The sequence below is a fragment of the Coturnix japonica genome, chromosome 4 (assembly GCF_054131305.1).
Source record: "Coturnix japonica strain WE chromosome 4, WE-NBRP24, whole genome shotgun sequence".
In the NCBI taxonomy this organism is placed as follows: Eukaryota; Metazoa; Chordata; class Aves; order Galliformes; family Phasianidae; genus Coturnix; species Coturnix japonica.
Window position 1 is genome coordinate 22339640 of NC_140666.1, and position 17003 is coordinate 22356642.

A 17003-nucleotide genomic window follows, 5' to 3' on the forward strand; every position below is an offset into this window, starting at 1 on the left:
TTGCATATCAGTACTAAAACTCTTAATAGATCTGACCCTTGAATCCACTATAAAACACATATTTAAATGTATTACCCTCAGTGAGGCTTTTAAAGAACTATATATAGATGCTTCTGTTTGGCTTTCATCGTGTGACCTCTTAGAATTCATAAGGAAGGGTCTGAAAAGCTAAATCTGCTTTGTAATATATTATTCAAATTTTACTTGTTAATAAAGATATCTTTGTTTAAATTTTCTCATTGACTAATCACATTTACTATGAAAAATCTTTATCTATGAGGCCAGTCTGAGACCCAAATAAATATCATGGTTCAGTTTCACTTGTGCATTCACTTAGAAGAGAATCTGCTTGAACTGAGTGTCTGATCTGAGTTCTGTGTTTGTTTGAAGCCCAAAGCAAATACTGTTTAAAAACTAGCTAATCACTTAATGGCTTTCTTAACCATGGTGGGAAAAGGAGGACTACTATTGTAGGCCCACTTACACTGAATGGTAGTAATAAATCCTTTCATTGCTGTGCCATAATTTCTGCTTGTGATGTAGAGTTTTCTTTGACCACTACAATGGATGTATCCCCTCCAGTTAGTTATAAAATTAATACAGGTCAGCTCATCAAGAGATGTTTTGTATAGAAGGAACCCAGTCATGCTTTTAGGAATAATTGAAAAGGCTTCAAAACTGGAATAATTTGTGAAATGAAGGTGATAGAGTAGTTATTTCATTTTAATTAATAGGAAAAAACTGTGTAGCAACAATATGTAATTCTGTACATTTGGGCTGGTGTTATCTTTTATTTATTTGGTTCCCCAGCCCTTTCCACTGACCACCATGCACTGGTTTCTATGTTGTCATCCCTCTGGTGCTGCCATCAGCTGCAAAATACCTCAATATATTGTATGGATAAGCTTTAATATTTCTTAACATGATTAAGATTTTGTTCTTGAGGCATTTGTGCTGCATTCCAGGGAGCAAAGCAGTGACATACTGCTCAGTTTGACAGCAGGTATTGTCTGGCACAAGCAGCTAGACTTCATTTTCAGTCAAAACTCAAAGACATGCTTTTCTGTTGGATCAATACTTATATATTTAATATTTGGGAGTTTGTGCTGAGTTGGCTCCAATTTACTTGATTAGCATGACTACTTATAATTTATGACAAGGTGAAAACAGGTTTGGCAAACTCAACTGTTCCTGTTAAGTGCATTCTGTGCTGCTTCCTTTCTCTTATTCTCATGCTTGACCATGCTTCTTCCTTGAGAATATCAGCACTGTTGCATGAACATGTAAACTTTTGTAAGAGAAGTGCTTTCTGTTCATGTATCAGAGCCATGACAGCCTCCCCTGCTAGATGCTGCTGCTGTCACTGCCCTGCTTCACCAGGACATTATCACCTGCAGGCACCCACCACTTTTAAGAGGAAACTACCTCCCTAATAAAGACTGCAGAACAAATACAGTATCTTGTGTGTCACATAAAGGCCTGATACTGTAATGCAAAATCCCCTATATCATCAGTTCCAGCTATTATGCCAGACTGTGACTTAGGACTATTGAGTTGTGGCCATGTATTTTCTTCAGCAGTCCCACATAGGATTCCCACATAGAATGGGAACTGCCATTTAGCCCACAAAATACTAGTTGTATAAACTATCACTATGGCAAATCACACAATTTGATATGACCAGTTGATACTAAAAAACACTGAAATTTATTATGGCTATTAAAAGAAAAAAAAAAAGAGATGAATGAACATAAAGTAAAGCGGTGTCTTTATCAGATTCATATGATGGTAGTTTTTGAGAAAGTTGGCTCTGTAAATGAAATGCAAAATAATACAAACTGTTTTATATAAATATTTGCTATATTATTTACTGCCATCTCCTCATTATAATTTGTGGACTCCAAACTTGTTCTATTAAAATATGTCACTGCATGTTCTAAAAATAAAAAAAATCTGATTTGGTGATGCACAGTTCTGTTCTAAGCGCATCCTGGGACATCATGAGAAAATGCTGAATCAGTATAAATTTTAATATTGTTGTACCTCATCATTTTCCTTATAATGTGTATTCCCAATAGGCTGAGGGCTACCTTAATAGAGATAACACAGAACAATCAGTTTTGAATACACAGTGAATGTGAACTGTTCTATCTCTAACTGATAAGTCCTTGAGGGTGAGTCCTTGCTTCCACGTTCGAGTGCAGTAGCAGCTTTCTGAGTTGCGGCAAACTCTGCTGCATGCCTCCAGTTCTTTCCATCTCCTCTGAAGCTTGAACGCTATTTGCAGGCCTCCTGCTCCTGCTGTGACTGCCTCCTCTTTCTTTTGCCAGCTGCCCATGGAGCTGTCTCCCTCAGAGGTGTCATGTATGTTGCTCAGGACAGTCTCTGCCTTTCTAGGGAAACGCCCTGGTTCAGTTTTGCTTAAATAAATGTGTTGCACATACTGAAAGCAAGAAAACTCAATTAGAGCCCATTACATTTTCATACCTTCATGTATATTATGTCACCAGTAAACTGATGCTTTCTTTATCCTACTTGGAGTTAAAAATGAAAATATCAGATAGACCCAATATTGCTTTTTAGAAAGTATGTGAAGTTTGTTATTTCTAAGCATGCCAATTTTCAGAAGGGATCTTTGGGTAGAAGAAATGATTCCCTCTTTCTCAAAGAAATTTAAAATATATATATAAAATACTGTCCTTCAGACCTTTCTTCAAAGTTGCTCCCTATTATTTCTGCCTTCCTAACAAATTTTAATCTCTTTCAAGGTATTCATCTCATTTGTTGTCCCCTAGGTTACCGAAATATTCCCTCTCAATTTGATGTGAGGAAATACCTAAGTCACAAGCTATTGCAAGCCTGCCAAGTCTAATTTAATTTTTGTTCTGTTTAATTTATTAATTCCCAAGATGGAAAACGTAATACAAAGAAGCAGCCAGGGCTGCAGTTAAGTAATAGAGAACCAGAACTGAAAGAGAAACAGTATGAGCTATTCTTTTATTGTGATGAGGCAAATCATTTCATCTATTTTCTGACATGAAAGACAAGAAAGAAAAAGGAGAGTCTAACAAATAACAAAGAGGAGAAAGAGCAGAATGGAGTGAAAAATTTCCAAATGTCAGAGGAAATTAAATAGTGAACTTTAAAGGAAGCAGTGCCCATTTTGCTCAGTGGAGCCTTCTCAAAGCTGTCATCTTGGAAAAAATGGAAAGGCTCAGAAATGCATTTTCAACCTGTTTGTGTGAAAGTCTGGGTTTCTTAGACCTGGTAACAGCATATGTCTTCCCTTAGTATTCATTATTCATGCAGCCTCACAATGCATTTCAATTTATAAATGGGAAGGTATATAAACCCTTCTGTACTGCATTAAATAGATAAAATACATGACCTTTTAGATGTTGTAATACCATAGCTATAGCTTGAATATTATTTGCCTGCTGCAGCTGATGGACAGATGAGTTGCAAAGAAGTTTTATTTTGGTGAATATACAGATTAACAGAATTCTTCTGGATGTCATATTTTACAGGAGTGTAACATACTTTCTATATTGTTATTAAGTAGTTGGTCTCTTTGTCAAATCTCAAATGAATTGGTCAAATCAAAATGTTTCATTTTCTCCAAGCACTATTTTCTGCGTCTAATAATGTGTACAGGGCAAATCCTGTTAGTTACTGAGAGATTCAGATCATATTAGGCTTGTTCTTGAGGTCCTTAACCATTGTTCAAGCTGGTTCTCACTGACTTCTGTGCAAGACCTGCGTGAGCCGGGCCTGAGGTAAAATTGAACTCCCAATCCTGTTTCACTGAAAGCAGAACAAAGCTTTTGTCATTCATGTCAGTGGGAGCTGAAGCAGGACTAAATTTTAACCTTAGAATTTTACCCATTAACATCAATGGGATTGTAAGATATAGCAGCTTGTGATATCCATTACTAAAAAATAGAGCCCAAACAGTAAGTCATTTCTCAGCATGAAGTGCTGCATTTTAAAGGGGCGGATTCCTCCTGGACCTCAGCTGCTGTGACTCACATGCTGAGAGATCTCTACAGATATCTCAGAGATGAAAGGCTGAAGGAATAAATGACTAAACCGTTACCAGAGGAATTTTTTTATAAACCTACATCTCCATTCCATGACAATCTGATAAAGGGCTCTAACAGGGGGAAAAAGTGGACCCAAACTTTTAAACGTGTTCAGTTCTTGGCAATTCCTGATACCTACGAGCAAGGGGATGCAGAGCATCTGTCCAAACCATACGTTTTATGTAGCAAGGTTATATAACATTTTTCATAAGACAAGATCCTGAGAGCTGCTGAAGTCATTCTGAGTTCTGGACTAGATTCTGTTTAGTCTTTTCTCTAGTGAATTTGCATGAGAGTTTTGTAGCATAAGGAACAGACTTCTTGCACTATCCCAAAGACTTCAATGAGAATGGTAGATTAAAAGGGAGCTGGAGCAAGCTGTGCTATCAGAATAGGCATGAGCAGTTATTGTGCTGATTCCTGATGGGTTTATGTCAATATAAGGTTGTGCTGGATAATTTTCTCTAGCTATGTTTTCCTGCTGCCTACATGAAAAGTTATGAGGTTTCGTGCTGAGTTAACTTGGCTTGTTGGACTATGTGGATTGGCCCTCCTAAAAGCATATGAGTATTTTTCATCCACTGACTGTCACTTCTCGTTGGACAAGAACCAGTATTGGTAAGGGAGAGGCTTCAGGTGTAAGCTACACTGGTCTTAGCCTTTTCTGCTACTTGAAAACAAACACAAACATAGAGCTTCCAGCCCATTAATTGAATTTGCACCATTTCTTCCCTACAAAAAGCTCAGCAGAACAGATAGCAGTCTTTAACTCTCCTCCAAACACAAGATTCTGAATACATTTACTAACCTTTTATCTTTCCATGACTGAAATTTTACAGTACTTGTACATGCCTATATACCCTGCCAGAAGTGGAACCACTGTACATTGCATTCCCACTCACTGTGGATTCAGTGACTTGCTCTGTGTATGGAAATGAAACTGTTATATAGTGTTACTCCAAGATATTATAGCTACTTTTATTCAGAAACATAAGGTCTGTTCTTCAAGTCTGCTGAATGTTCATGGAACAGCAGAGTAGATAAAGCCTGTGGGCAGTTTGGTATCAAACTGGGGTACCAGAGTACAGCAAGAGACATATTCTCTGGTGAAGATTCAGTGAACCTGTGGACATACAATAACAGTGTTTTCATATATACCATCCTGTAGGTTTGATCTTGTGAGCAAAATTGCCCATGTTCAAGTGGTTGCAAGAGGTGACTCCTGATAATTTGCTATGAGTGTGCAGTTTTGTTAAGATTCATAACTACTTAGAAATCTTTCATGGCTCTTCTTAAGATATCATGTAGACTGGAGTTGACAATCATTTCAGTGCAGAAAATATGAATTTTGAAATATAAAAATGGCTACTGAAACCAGCTGAAACTAGCAAGAGATAATAAAATAATAATAAAAGAAAGACTGCAGTTTAATCACTGTTTATTTTCAGCTTATGAAATAAGCAATGTTGAGACTTTATTTTGAGAAAACAGAAATAATGTTTAATTGGAAGCTAATTGAAATAGCTCTGAATCTCTGTAAGCTTGCTAGACTATGTTGCTTTTGGTCCCTGAGGCTGCTGGGCATTGCTGCTATAGGACTGTTTTAGAATGGGATAGACATGAGGGCATGAAAGGCTAAATGAATTTTCCTGACATAAGGCAAGCTTATGTTGGAATTAAAAATAATTACATTCATATAGAAATTGCTCTTGCCTTAAAACAGTACTGATTTTCAGTTCTGATTTTGAGACTGTTCAACACTCATTCATAACACTCTGGAAAAAATAATCACCTTTTGGTTAAAAAGTTGAATTAGTAATTAGTTTACGAAGCCATGATTTTAGAGAACAAATTACCATGGAGAGTGAACTTGCAACCATTCAGTTCAGGAAGACACTGCTTATATACTGCTCCCATGAGACCTAGGAAATAAATGTGTTGCTTTAGGTATCTCAAAACATGTAGAGAACTCAATGACCCATAGTCAGTACAGATATCATCAGTCTGCAGTGAAGTTCTGCTTTCAAAGGCAAAATACAAGTCTAGTTAAGAGCTTATGTTTGCATCAGAGTTGCAGAAAGGTATGTGCAGAGTGTAGAGATTTTTATTTGGAGCTCGTTGCTGGTTTAGCACAGTCTTTTGCAATAGATCTCTTAAAGGGGAGATAATAATCTGTACCGCTACGTTAAGGCAAACATAAAGAGTAACTATCCTTCATGAGGAAGGTTAGGAAGTATCTAATTTCATATTGAATGAGTATTAAAAGGATGCTGGGTTTCTATAAAAGAATATATGAATGCATCAGCAATAAAAGCAATGGGAGCTAAAGGACAATAGGAGTAAAGAATGATTTTAAGATATCAAATTTTAGTTTGTCCATGCTATCTTGACCATGTGAGATAATATTATGATACAGCTGAAGTAGGGCACAGGCTGGGCTGACTTTATTGAGCTCTGGATGGCTGATGTTTGTTTAGTCAGAATGCTTCCTTTTTCAGTCATTTGAAAAATAAGCTCTTTAGCTTAGCTGTTATTTGAAATAAAACCACAATGCTTTTAATTATTTTTTTAATTGATGTTTGTCACAATCTTTTTTTTTCCCTTCTTTTTTTCAGAAATAGGGAGGGAGTAGATATTTCCTTCCACCTCCAAAGAGAGAGTTCCCTTGGTAGCCACCTCTCAATTTAGTCCTTAAAAATGTTATTGATTTTGTCTGTGTGCCAGGTTTCTTGCCAGTTATCACTTCAGATACTGATGTCCCTTGGTAGAGAACATGCAGTAATGTCAGGAACAGGAAGAGGCAAAGGCATCCTGAAGTGAGGGTTTCCTTTGATAAGACAAGCTAAATACCTAAAACAAAAATCTAATATCTCTTCTCTTTATTTGTAACAAGTCCCTTGGTAAATAATGGGGAAGCTTAAGAGAGAAATCCCCAAATGTCAGCTTGTTTGAAATATCGTCCTGAACAGTTCCTTACTTTTTGAAAACAAAAAAAGTCCTTTCAGGGTAAGTAAGAGAAAGCTCCCCAACACCAACAGTTTTGGCCCCCAGCAAGTAAAGAGCCAACCCATGTAAATCTGGGCATATCTGTTTGTTAATGTCACCCCTTCTTGGCAGTGAATCAGCCATCAGTGAAGGAAGGGTGATCCCTAGATACTGAGACTGGGTTATGTAGCTGTAAGCCCTGCACTTGCTTTCAAATATGCAGACTCTTCGCTTTGTCCTTCGTAAAGATGGCTGTGGTATGATCATTTTAGAGAGAGAGACTGTAAAAAAAGGACTGCAGGAAAAGGCTTCATTAATAGAGGGTCTAAAGATCGTAAAATATTACACTGGTAGTTCCCATGATGAAGAAAGGCACAAGAAGATATCCAGTTATTTGAAAACTCATTCTGTAACCATTCTCAAAGCTGAATGAGTCCATATAAAAGAGCAGCAAAAATCACCATGATCAATTCTTTTGTAGCATACATAGACCAGCCTTTACCGTGGCATTGGTCACAAAGAAGCACAATAGTCCATCCTGTTCCTTCATCTGATTCCAAGCCCTCCTGTAGCAGCCAGACACTGTGGTGCCTTGGCTAGAGCCTAGTAGAAGAAAGGGTGCTCTTTTGTCATGTGTCACTTCCACTGTGTTTTGACCCAGCAGAAGCAGGGGCAAACTCAGTTTTATGTATATCAGTTCCCATATACGTGGAGTCCAGTTTTCTACGAAAATGAATTTTGTCTCCTACAGCTACTAACTTTAAATAAGACTCGTTTCCCCAAGTATATCCCTCACCTTTGTTGATTAAATTTGCACTCTTAAGTCATTTGAGATATTTAGCGCTAGCGTATGTAAATTCGGCAATACTACTGTATATTTCAGCAGGAGAATCAATAAAAGAAAATTTGCAGACTTCTTTTCATGCTATGTTTCTTGATATTTGCTACTAGGGACTTAAAGAAAATATCTTTGTATAAATCTACTTTTGTACCTGAATTCAAAGCATAAGGATTAAGGCCACAATCCAGACATTTAGTCCCTTTGTGGATGCTCTGATGGTTATACATTCCTACAAAATGATATAATATTAAATACTCTCTCTATTTGCTAAGGGCAGTCAGCAGTAACAACTCACTTTGAAGTGACCAGTTGGAAGCAAGCTTTCAAAAATTAATGTGTCTTGTTCTTTATTAAAGTAATGTAGCTGATGTTAGTAATCAGCTAAATCTTGCTTGAAGTTCTGTGCTTGTTTAAGGTATCAACCATCAGTTAAATAGATGTGATGCTTTCCTTTTTCACTGTACATGACCTTACATTCATGAATTTTAGCCTGGACCACTCTGAAACTTTTCTACAATCATAGAGAGCATTATGTCCTGTGCTGAGATCAGCATATTCATTTAGTATACTAATGTTGAATGAATATTAGTCTTCACACTGGAGTTGTTTTTATTCCTAACAGGGAAGTAGTCCCCCAGCTAGTAAACACTTAAATACATGCTGAAATGTCTTTGTGATTTTTTGCTTGTATGTTTGTTTTTGCATTGTTTTGGTTTTTTTTCCCCCCTCTCTCTCCAGACGCCTTTACTTAGGCTGCTCTTGTTTTGCATCTTGAGCTTCCCTGTTGTGCAGGGTCCTCAGTGATTACATTCAGTGTATGTGCCTGTTTAAACTGTTTCCAGACACTTTGAATTTCAAATTTTGAATCTTTTATGAGAAACACTTCAATAAAACCCTATGAAATTAAATATAGACAGATATATATGCTAAAGTAATATATGTATTTTTTCCTGAATGTTATTTTTTAGCATCAGTGTTGTCAGTCAAGCACAGCCTGATACCATGTGCTAGATGTAACAATGAACATTTCTGCCACTTAAATTGGTATGTTAAAATACGAGGACTGCTCTGAAAGTAGTGCCTTCTATTTAATGATGCTGGCCCATGATGTCAGAAACAGATGTTGGTGGGATGGCAGTAGAGAGGTTGAATTTTCCCACCAATATCCCATTACGTTTTGTTGTCATGTGACAGATGGCAGCCGAGGGGCACTCTGACAGCACGATGTTTGGCTTTGAAGGGTATATGGAGCAGAATTGTGATTGAATTCCTCTATGCAGAAAAAAATGGCATTCACTGACATTTGTCAAAGCTTACTGAATGTTGAGGAAGACCAAACAGTCCATGTGAGCACAATATGGTGATGGGTGGAGCATTTCAGCAATATCATGTCCTTACGTTATATTGTTAATGATATGGATGTTCTGTTCTCAGCTGTAGGGAAACTGTTAGCTCAGGACTTGTGGTGATTGAGCACCTGGTGAAGGGGTGTGACTGGCCAGGGAGTGCAGGCAAATTGTTTGCACCTGTGCTTCCCAAGTGACCAGAAGGGGTGGACCCCGAGTGCAATCACTCTGGGCTCATACAAGAGATGGCCACTGAAAGGAGAGCTTTTCTTGGAGCTAGGCTGCTTCTTGAGGAGGTGTAGTGCATTGCTAGAGGTTCCCTTCACCAGCTGGGTGAGATCTACTTTTCTTTATCTATATGACTTCTGCCCTACCTGTGAGCTCTTTACCTGGTACTGCCAAGAACCTGTCAGAAGCAGTTTTGCTGCTTTTTGAGCAGAACAGATCCATTTGCCCATATGTGAGCCTGAACATGCCAGTTGGCCTCAGCTCCTCCTCCAGAAAAGCACAAAATGGTCTGGATTTCATCTGTTTCAGCCTATGCATATTGAGACCTTTGTCTCTTTTCGTCTCACTAAATAGCCAAACAGTAGTGGAACTGATCCTGTGCTTTTTGTCAGCGTTTACCTGTAGGTAGAGTCAGAACCCTATTTCTTGCTCCTGATAATGTCTGTAGTGACCAGAGATTGAAGTTTCTGCTGTGTAGGTGGGTTTTATTATATTGTCTGTGTATTTCAATCTTGAGAATTTTATACAAGGCATCCTTTTGTTGAGTTGAATTTGCCTCCTTCTAAAACTATTGATCTGTAATAAAAAATCTTAAATAATGATTCCTCGTGGGAGGGAAAAAACATGGCAGAGGAGCTCCAGATTTCCAATTAAAATGAGTCATGTTTTTATCAATTGCGTTACTTCTGTCTAATGATCTTCTGTGTTTTGTGTTTCATCTGTTTTGTTTTGTTGTTTTTAATAGAAAGCCTGAACAGAGAAGGTTATTATGCTTCTTTTTGTTTAACCTAATAATCAAAGGTGTTCAGTATTTTATGTGATGCATGTGTGACTAGTGAGGACTGTAATCATAGGTGATTATTTTTTTCCTTCTCTTTTTTCAAACTATTATATTACTCTATTCTAAGTCAGTATTATTGGCTCTGGAATTGTTAGATTCTACAAGTTTCTTCAGCCATTTCAAAAGCTTAATATGATATGTTTATTATTAAGAGAAAAAGGATGTACTGCTCTCCCATACTCCCAAATGCTGAAACAAATGATGCATCCAGATTGTACTGTTCGAATCTGGTTTTTAAAAAATTATAGTGCATCAGGTTCTAGAGTTTGTGTTTGAGAATATGTCATTCTTGACCCAGTAATACATAAATTAAATTGTAATGAAAAGGTTTTCTGTTAGCTTGTTAGTTTTTATTCAAGAAACTCTTATCAGAAGAAATGGCAAGACAAGCAATGTTTTTTACAATTAGATCCATAACGTATGCAAGTTAAGGACTCAAAAACATCTGAAAATAAGAACTAATGCATAGATTCACTATTAATTGCATTATATAAAAAAACAAATAGATGGCATATTGGAGGTGAAGCATCACTGATATGTGAGTTCATGTAGCTATCCTTCCACGTGCTTTGTGGCCAAAAGGATGCTTTGTATGCTTCTTTTTACTATGCCAAAAAGGGATATGGGATGTTTTTAGTAAATCTTCTGAGCCTGTGACTTGAGAGATTGGGTTTGTAGTAAATTTCCGAATTGCTACAATGATTATTGGACTTGTTGATCTCAGAGTATGTGGCAGTTGTGTGGGGAGAATATGTTCTCTTTCTATTGTACTGTGCAAAGACCCAGATATAATACACCACATTTTAAGAGACATTTATTGAAACATGAGCTGCTTTATTTACTGGTCTTCTCAGTGATGTCTTTTGTCATGCACACCTATTGTGATTTTTCAGAAGAGGTTTAGTTTAGAGTGTTTTAGTTGCAAGGTTGCACTCTGTGCTCTTGAACATATACTTCTCTTTTTACTGTCTGAATATTCAACATTTTCCCCCCCACAATGAAGAAGTAGGTCAAGTCTTCATGTTTTATCTTCTGTGCAACTGCTTAAAAAGTATTCATGAAGCTCAGTATCTCTCTCATTTTGCAGTTTCACAACTGATCATCTGTATGATCCCTTTCTCACCCCCTAGTGATGCAGTGAAAATTAGTGCTATGTGAGAATGGAAAGTTTGAGAGCATCTGGAGGAAATCTCATTTAAAATTTTGGAAGTGCCGTTCCTTAATACTATACTTACTTATCTTTGGAGAGTGAGTGGAAAAAGTTCATTTTCATGGTGGAGTCATTTAGGTGAGCTCTGTAGCCTGTCTTCATTGTTTTACATTCTACATAAGTCTTTAAGCATGCAGTGCTACAACAATTAACTTGTTTCTTGCATCATTTGTGATGTCCCACCTTCTTAGTTTGCCCTTTGAGTCTTCTGGCTTTGGCTTTAAAGTTGAGATACAAACTTCAATTGAGGTCTTCAAATCCCAAGAGAGGAAAAAAAAAGTCTTTGTCTCATTGTATATTCTGTAGGGAATACGTACATGCTGACTATGGAGATCTGCCCACTTTGACAGTATACCAATCAACTCAACATTTACTCTCACTTTGTCTCTACCAACGTTACTGTTTTATGTCCTGTTCAGTTCTGCTAACAGCAAATTATTCTGGGGTGAAACCAGCTTCACTTTATTTCTTTTCAGATGTTATTTCTTCTGCCTCATCTCTTCTTTGTTTGTGGCATCCGCAAGTCAGAGAAACTTAGCGATTTTTCAATGACAATGCTCTTTGTTCTGCAGCCTCTACAACATAAGAGTGCTGATGTCTTTGACCTCATAGTTCTTGTAGGGCAGAATTTTCTGTCTTAGTCTTTCTAGAAAGGGAGAGGTGTTACAGCATCTTTTAAATGAAGAAGTGATGTGTCAGCAGGTTTAGTTTAATTCCCTGTTGGTTTGATAGCAGTGGAATGATCCACTCTTGAAATTGCCATCAGCAAGTCCACGAAGCTGTTAATTAAGAGCAGATTTACAGGTGGGGTAATGTCTTTAATTAAACTAAGTATAGCTGGGGAAAAAAATAAAAAGCAGATAAGCTCTTGGGCACGTAAGTAGTTCTTCAAGTCTGGAACAGAAGCAGTAAACTTCAAAGCAAAATTCAGGTTGGAAGAAATGGCTCTATTTTAACTAGGGAATGACCTACAAAATACTTCTGAAAGTCTGGAAATTTGGATTTGTAACTTGGTAGATACCAAAAACTATGGACTCACTGGAAATTCTATTTTACTGGTCCATTACCTGAAAGTTCCACTCCCCTTCCCACTCCCACCTACTATTAAGGTCACATTTGTCCAAAAGGTATAAATTATACCTAGCTTTATCTCCTGGAAGGCAATGACCTCTTACCTCTCCTCGCTGATAAGACTCTGACTCCCCAGGCACACGTTCCTTTTTTCCTGGATAGTTTAATACATACTTAATGAAATTCAGAGTAATTGATCTCAACGTCTTAATTACATTTCGCTTTTTAATTTTCTCTTTTGTTTCAGATTTTAGCGTCTACTTGCATGCCAAAAATCATCTGCTATTTTCAGTCCTGTTGGTCTAATAAAAATATTGTCTCCATCTATTAAAAAAAAAAAAAAGTTGGACTGTATTTTTAGGCCACCTACCTGTAGTGACTTCCAAGGCTTACTCCCTTGCACCTCCCTGTAACACACATACATAATACTACAGATAATACTACTTTGTATTTTTTAGTATTATCTTGTGCTGCTTCTTCCTTTATTAGGTAGAGGGGTGCTCAATCATAAACATTACTGTACATATTAAATGTTCCTGTGCTTTAATATAATCTAGTATTGGATGAAACAGCTGTTTAGCTTCTTTCTAAAACCGGAAGCAAAACACATTTCAAGGGTAAAATACATGTTTCAGTTTTATGATATTACTGCATAAATCTGTATATCTGTAAATAATGTCCTATGAACTGAGGATTTCTTATTTGTGATACTCAATTTTTCTATCACAAAGTGATGGAAAAAGGAACATAATTGTGTTCATTATGATGAGATGTCTGACAGCCTGTTGCATCTGCTAGTGGCTTTACTTGAAATACTCTATATGCGTGTATATAGAGAGTTTGTTTGTTTGTTTGTTTGTTTTTGCAACAACTGTTCTGATATGAAGCTGATATTGAGGTATATTAGGATATGGAGCTCCTGATTTGGGGAGCCTCACAGAAGCAATAGTTAGGGAAAACCCATCCCGACATTGTCTCCTGTGGAAAAGTATGTTGATTTGAAATTATGTGAGTTAAATTCAACTCCTTTTTCTATTAGGAAGAGGGTAGAATGCATCTGTCATGTGATGAATGTGAACATTTTCCAGATTAAAGAACAAGACCACCTTATAAAAGCTGTGAAAAACATAAGGCATTTGATTTTAATGGTTTTTTTTATACCTAAAAAAATCTCAATTTAAAGAGAAGTAAAACTGTTTTCTTAAACTGTTTGCCATCAATAGCTGGAAAACAATACTTTGGATTCAAAGTGCAATTTCTTGACAGTGTTATTAACTAATTTGCAGAGAACCACTCCATTAATCTATTTGGAATGAGGCTCTAATACATTCACCCCAAATGCAAGTGATTTCATTTTTTAATATTAGTCATATAAGTGATCCAATGCCTACACTTAGTGTGAAGAAAATTTACTGTCAAATTATGAGTTGTTATGTATCAGGCTACAATTTCTTCTTGTAAAAGAACCTGATGCTTTCTCAGGTTAGTTGGCTCTGGCTCATGCCTCCATTGTTGCATATTCAGTGAATTGACTGAACTTAGTATTATTTTGGAAACAGGTGTGTGGAAGCATCCTGCATCAGTCAGATGGAGTAGTAAGTGTTCTTACAACTAGGCCTTGATAGTAAGGGCAAAAATGTATTAATAAATACTTAAATCTATATATTTTTAAGTTCTTGTGGCCTTAAGCAGATTAGATATGAAAATAAGATTAAAAATAATTTGATACAATCTTTAATATTTCAATTAAATTATGACCTGCAATATGCTACAAAATAGAAAAAAATAGAGTAGTGTGCATAAGTGTTTGTATTCACCTGTGAAGGAACAATCTTATTGGTCAGTATCAGAGCAAGCTTTTTGGGCAGTTGTTTTTGTAAATCATTTTGTAAAATGAGAAAATGTTTGGCAGCCACAAAATAATTAAATAAATTAAATAGAAAGTTGAAATAAATGAGTCTAAAAAAACAGAGCTGGATGATCTTTTAAATCTCTGTCATGACATACATAGTGTCCAGCAGTCTGCCTCTCTCTCTTTTCCCTTAAGCTCCCTGAAAAGTACTTTCTGACACAACACTCTTACCAAGGTAAAACATTCTGTTAATAATGAATGTCTCATTATTTTCAAATACCTAGAGGAATATTTCTCTATAATTCTTTGTCAAAAGTAATAACTGTCCAGGAATCAGAAGCAGAGAAGAAAATAGCTTGTGGTACTGTGAATGTTTTGATGCTTGCTTGATTCTCTAATCATGATTCAGTGCCTAAGGTCTGCTATAAAAACACATTCTTTTCCTGATTCCTAAAAGGAGAAAATCAATTGATTTTAGGTTTTTATGAAATTATTTTCTTATTCAAAACCTAAACACAATGATAATTTTGACTGAGCTACTTGGCTTGTGGGCATTTTCTTAAAGGGTGTGTCCTAGGATGATTACCTGGTACAGGAAATATAGACATGGAGTTCTTCACATACTACTACTAAGGTGTAGCTTATTCCTTTAAAAGAAATCATAAATAATTTCAAAAATATCACTTTAATGTATCAGTATTGAGCCAAGAGTTTTTCTGAAATAAGTATGCAGCATCCTGTACTTACATTCATTACTTTTTTTGAAGGCATTAGGGTGTGAGGTGCTGCTGATTTGATGTTGTATGAGCTCTTTTTTTTTGATTTTTTTTTCCTCCCTACTTGTGACCCATTTTTTTTGTCAAGCTAAGCTGTTCTTTGATTCATGTTTCTTGTCGGTGACCAGGGTAGATGTCTCATGGGTATCAGAGGCTTAACCTTTTATTTCTCTAAAATAAAATTACCCAATGGCTATTCTTAAGGCAATTCAACATGTTGTTGTTTATTTGCTTGCACTTCTGCATATGCTTTGTATGCCACACTGTTTGTGAAAGTCAGCCTACTGACTTCGGGAAAACTTTGGCTTTCAACTTGCATGTGTCATCAAAATATATATTAAAATGCTATAAGTTTCTCATGTAGTACAGAAACTGCCTTATAGGTTTGTGCGCAGAATGGGCTTGTGATAAGCTATAGTGTGTACAAAATGGGGACGTTCCACTACAATCGCCCTCCTGCTGGGGAGCCCGTGGAAAGGCTTCCCAGCACTCTTGAAAGCAATTCTATAGCTATCCTTATTTCTCCACGTATATGCATAAGCGTTTTGTTGACACTCTCTCTCAATACACTTTCATGTATCTACTGAGTTCTGTGGGATAAAATGGCTCAGGGAATACTGACTGCAGTATTATTACTTTCTTCTGAAGCAGCATCATGGTGTCCCTTTATTATCATGTATATGTATGTGTTTATTTGTTAATAAAATATATGTGGGAGGGTCTTGAGAATATTGAATAATATTTTTCTCTTCAGAGTTATCTTACTGATGATGTACGCTTTTTTTCCTGCTTTGAAAGAAAGAATAAGATTTACAGACTTCATCACTTTTCAGTTACGTTCATTTCTGTATCTCTTTGTTTGCCCATTTGTCAATATTTGACTGAGGTTTAGAAATAACAGTGTCCAAAAACAGGTTTCCTTGTGGAGGGGAAGGACTCTCACTTATTAACCTGAAAGTAAATTAGTTTTCTCTGTAATAGTTTTATTCTTAATAAGCATCAGAAACTTCATGTGGAGATTTGAAAACTGGGCATTACAACTTCTGCTTCTCAAAAATCCGTTTTTAACTCAGATGAAAAGACATTTTTTTGAGACAGGGAAATACTGTTAATAGTCAATAGATCAGATAGGCAGGAATAATGATGAGGCAGGACTAACAATGAGAAAGAAAAATAGGGGTTTTTGTCTATATCATTTGAGGAATGTGATGCTTCATGTAATTAAAATTCAGCCAGTTTTGAAATTGGTAGGCTGGTTACGATATTGGCTTGGGTGTCTCTTGTTTTAGTAGGGTAAGTAAATAACTGGAGAACAGAAGTCATCAAGAGCCCATGGAAATCTAACTCTGGAGTTCAGAGTTAGTATTTTGGGTATCATTTAATATTAATGGGAAATTTACTGCAGCAAATTTAATCAGAAGGTCAGTCACAGCAGAGTTAAATAGGAAAAACAATCCAGATTTAGTCCTGTTTATCCTGAATTATGAAAACATATATCATTTATATAGTATGTGGTCTAGAATGTTCAGAATACTGACACAGCTCTGTCCTTTTGTTGACTAACCACCTTCTTATGAAGAAGTTTGAAAAAGTTTTCAGTAGTTAACACTGTCCAGTGGAACATCTTAAAAGATCAGTTTTCTTCTCTTGCAGCCTGCTGCCTCTAGCCAGAAGCCTCTCTTTGTGAACAGAGTGAGTCTCATTTCTTGTCAGTCACCACAACGTGAGTATCCTTTTTTTTTTTTGAACCTCAAGGATTTCAGGAACATTG

At 36.5% G+C, this 17003-nt stretch overlaps 1 protein-coding gene across 4 annotated transcripts in view; it reads left to right on the plus strand.

Moving 5' to 3' along the window:
• TENM1 (teneurin transmembrane protein 1) overlaps nt 1-17003 on the plus strand; it is a 782075-nt gene that overhangs the window by 43365 nt on the left and 721707 nt on the right. For all 4 annotated transcript variants that reach the window (XM_085546285.1, XM_085546289.1, XM_085546287.1 and 1 more), the window contains exon 2: nt 16886-16955. The gene's annotated coding sequence lies outside the window, so the exon portion shown is untranslated. The remainder of the gene's footprint in view (nt 1-16885; nt 16956-17003) is intronic.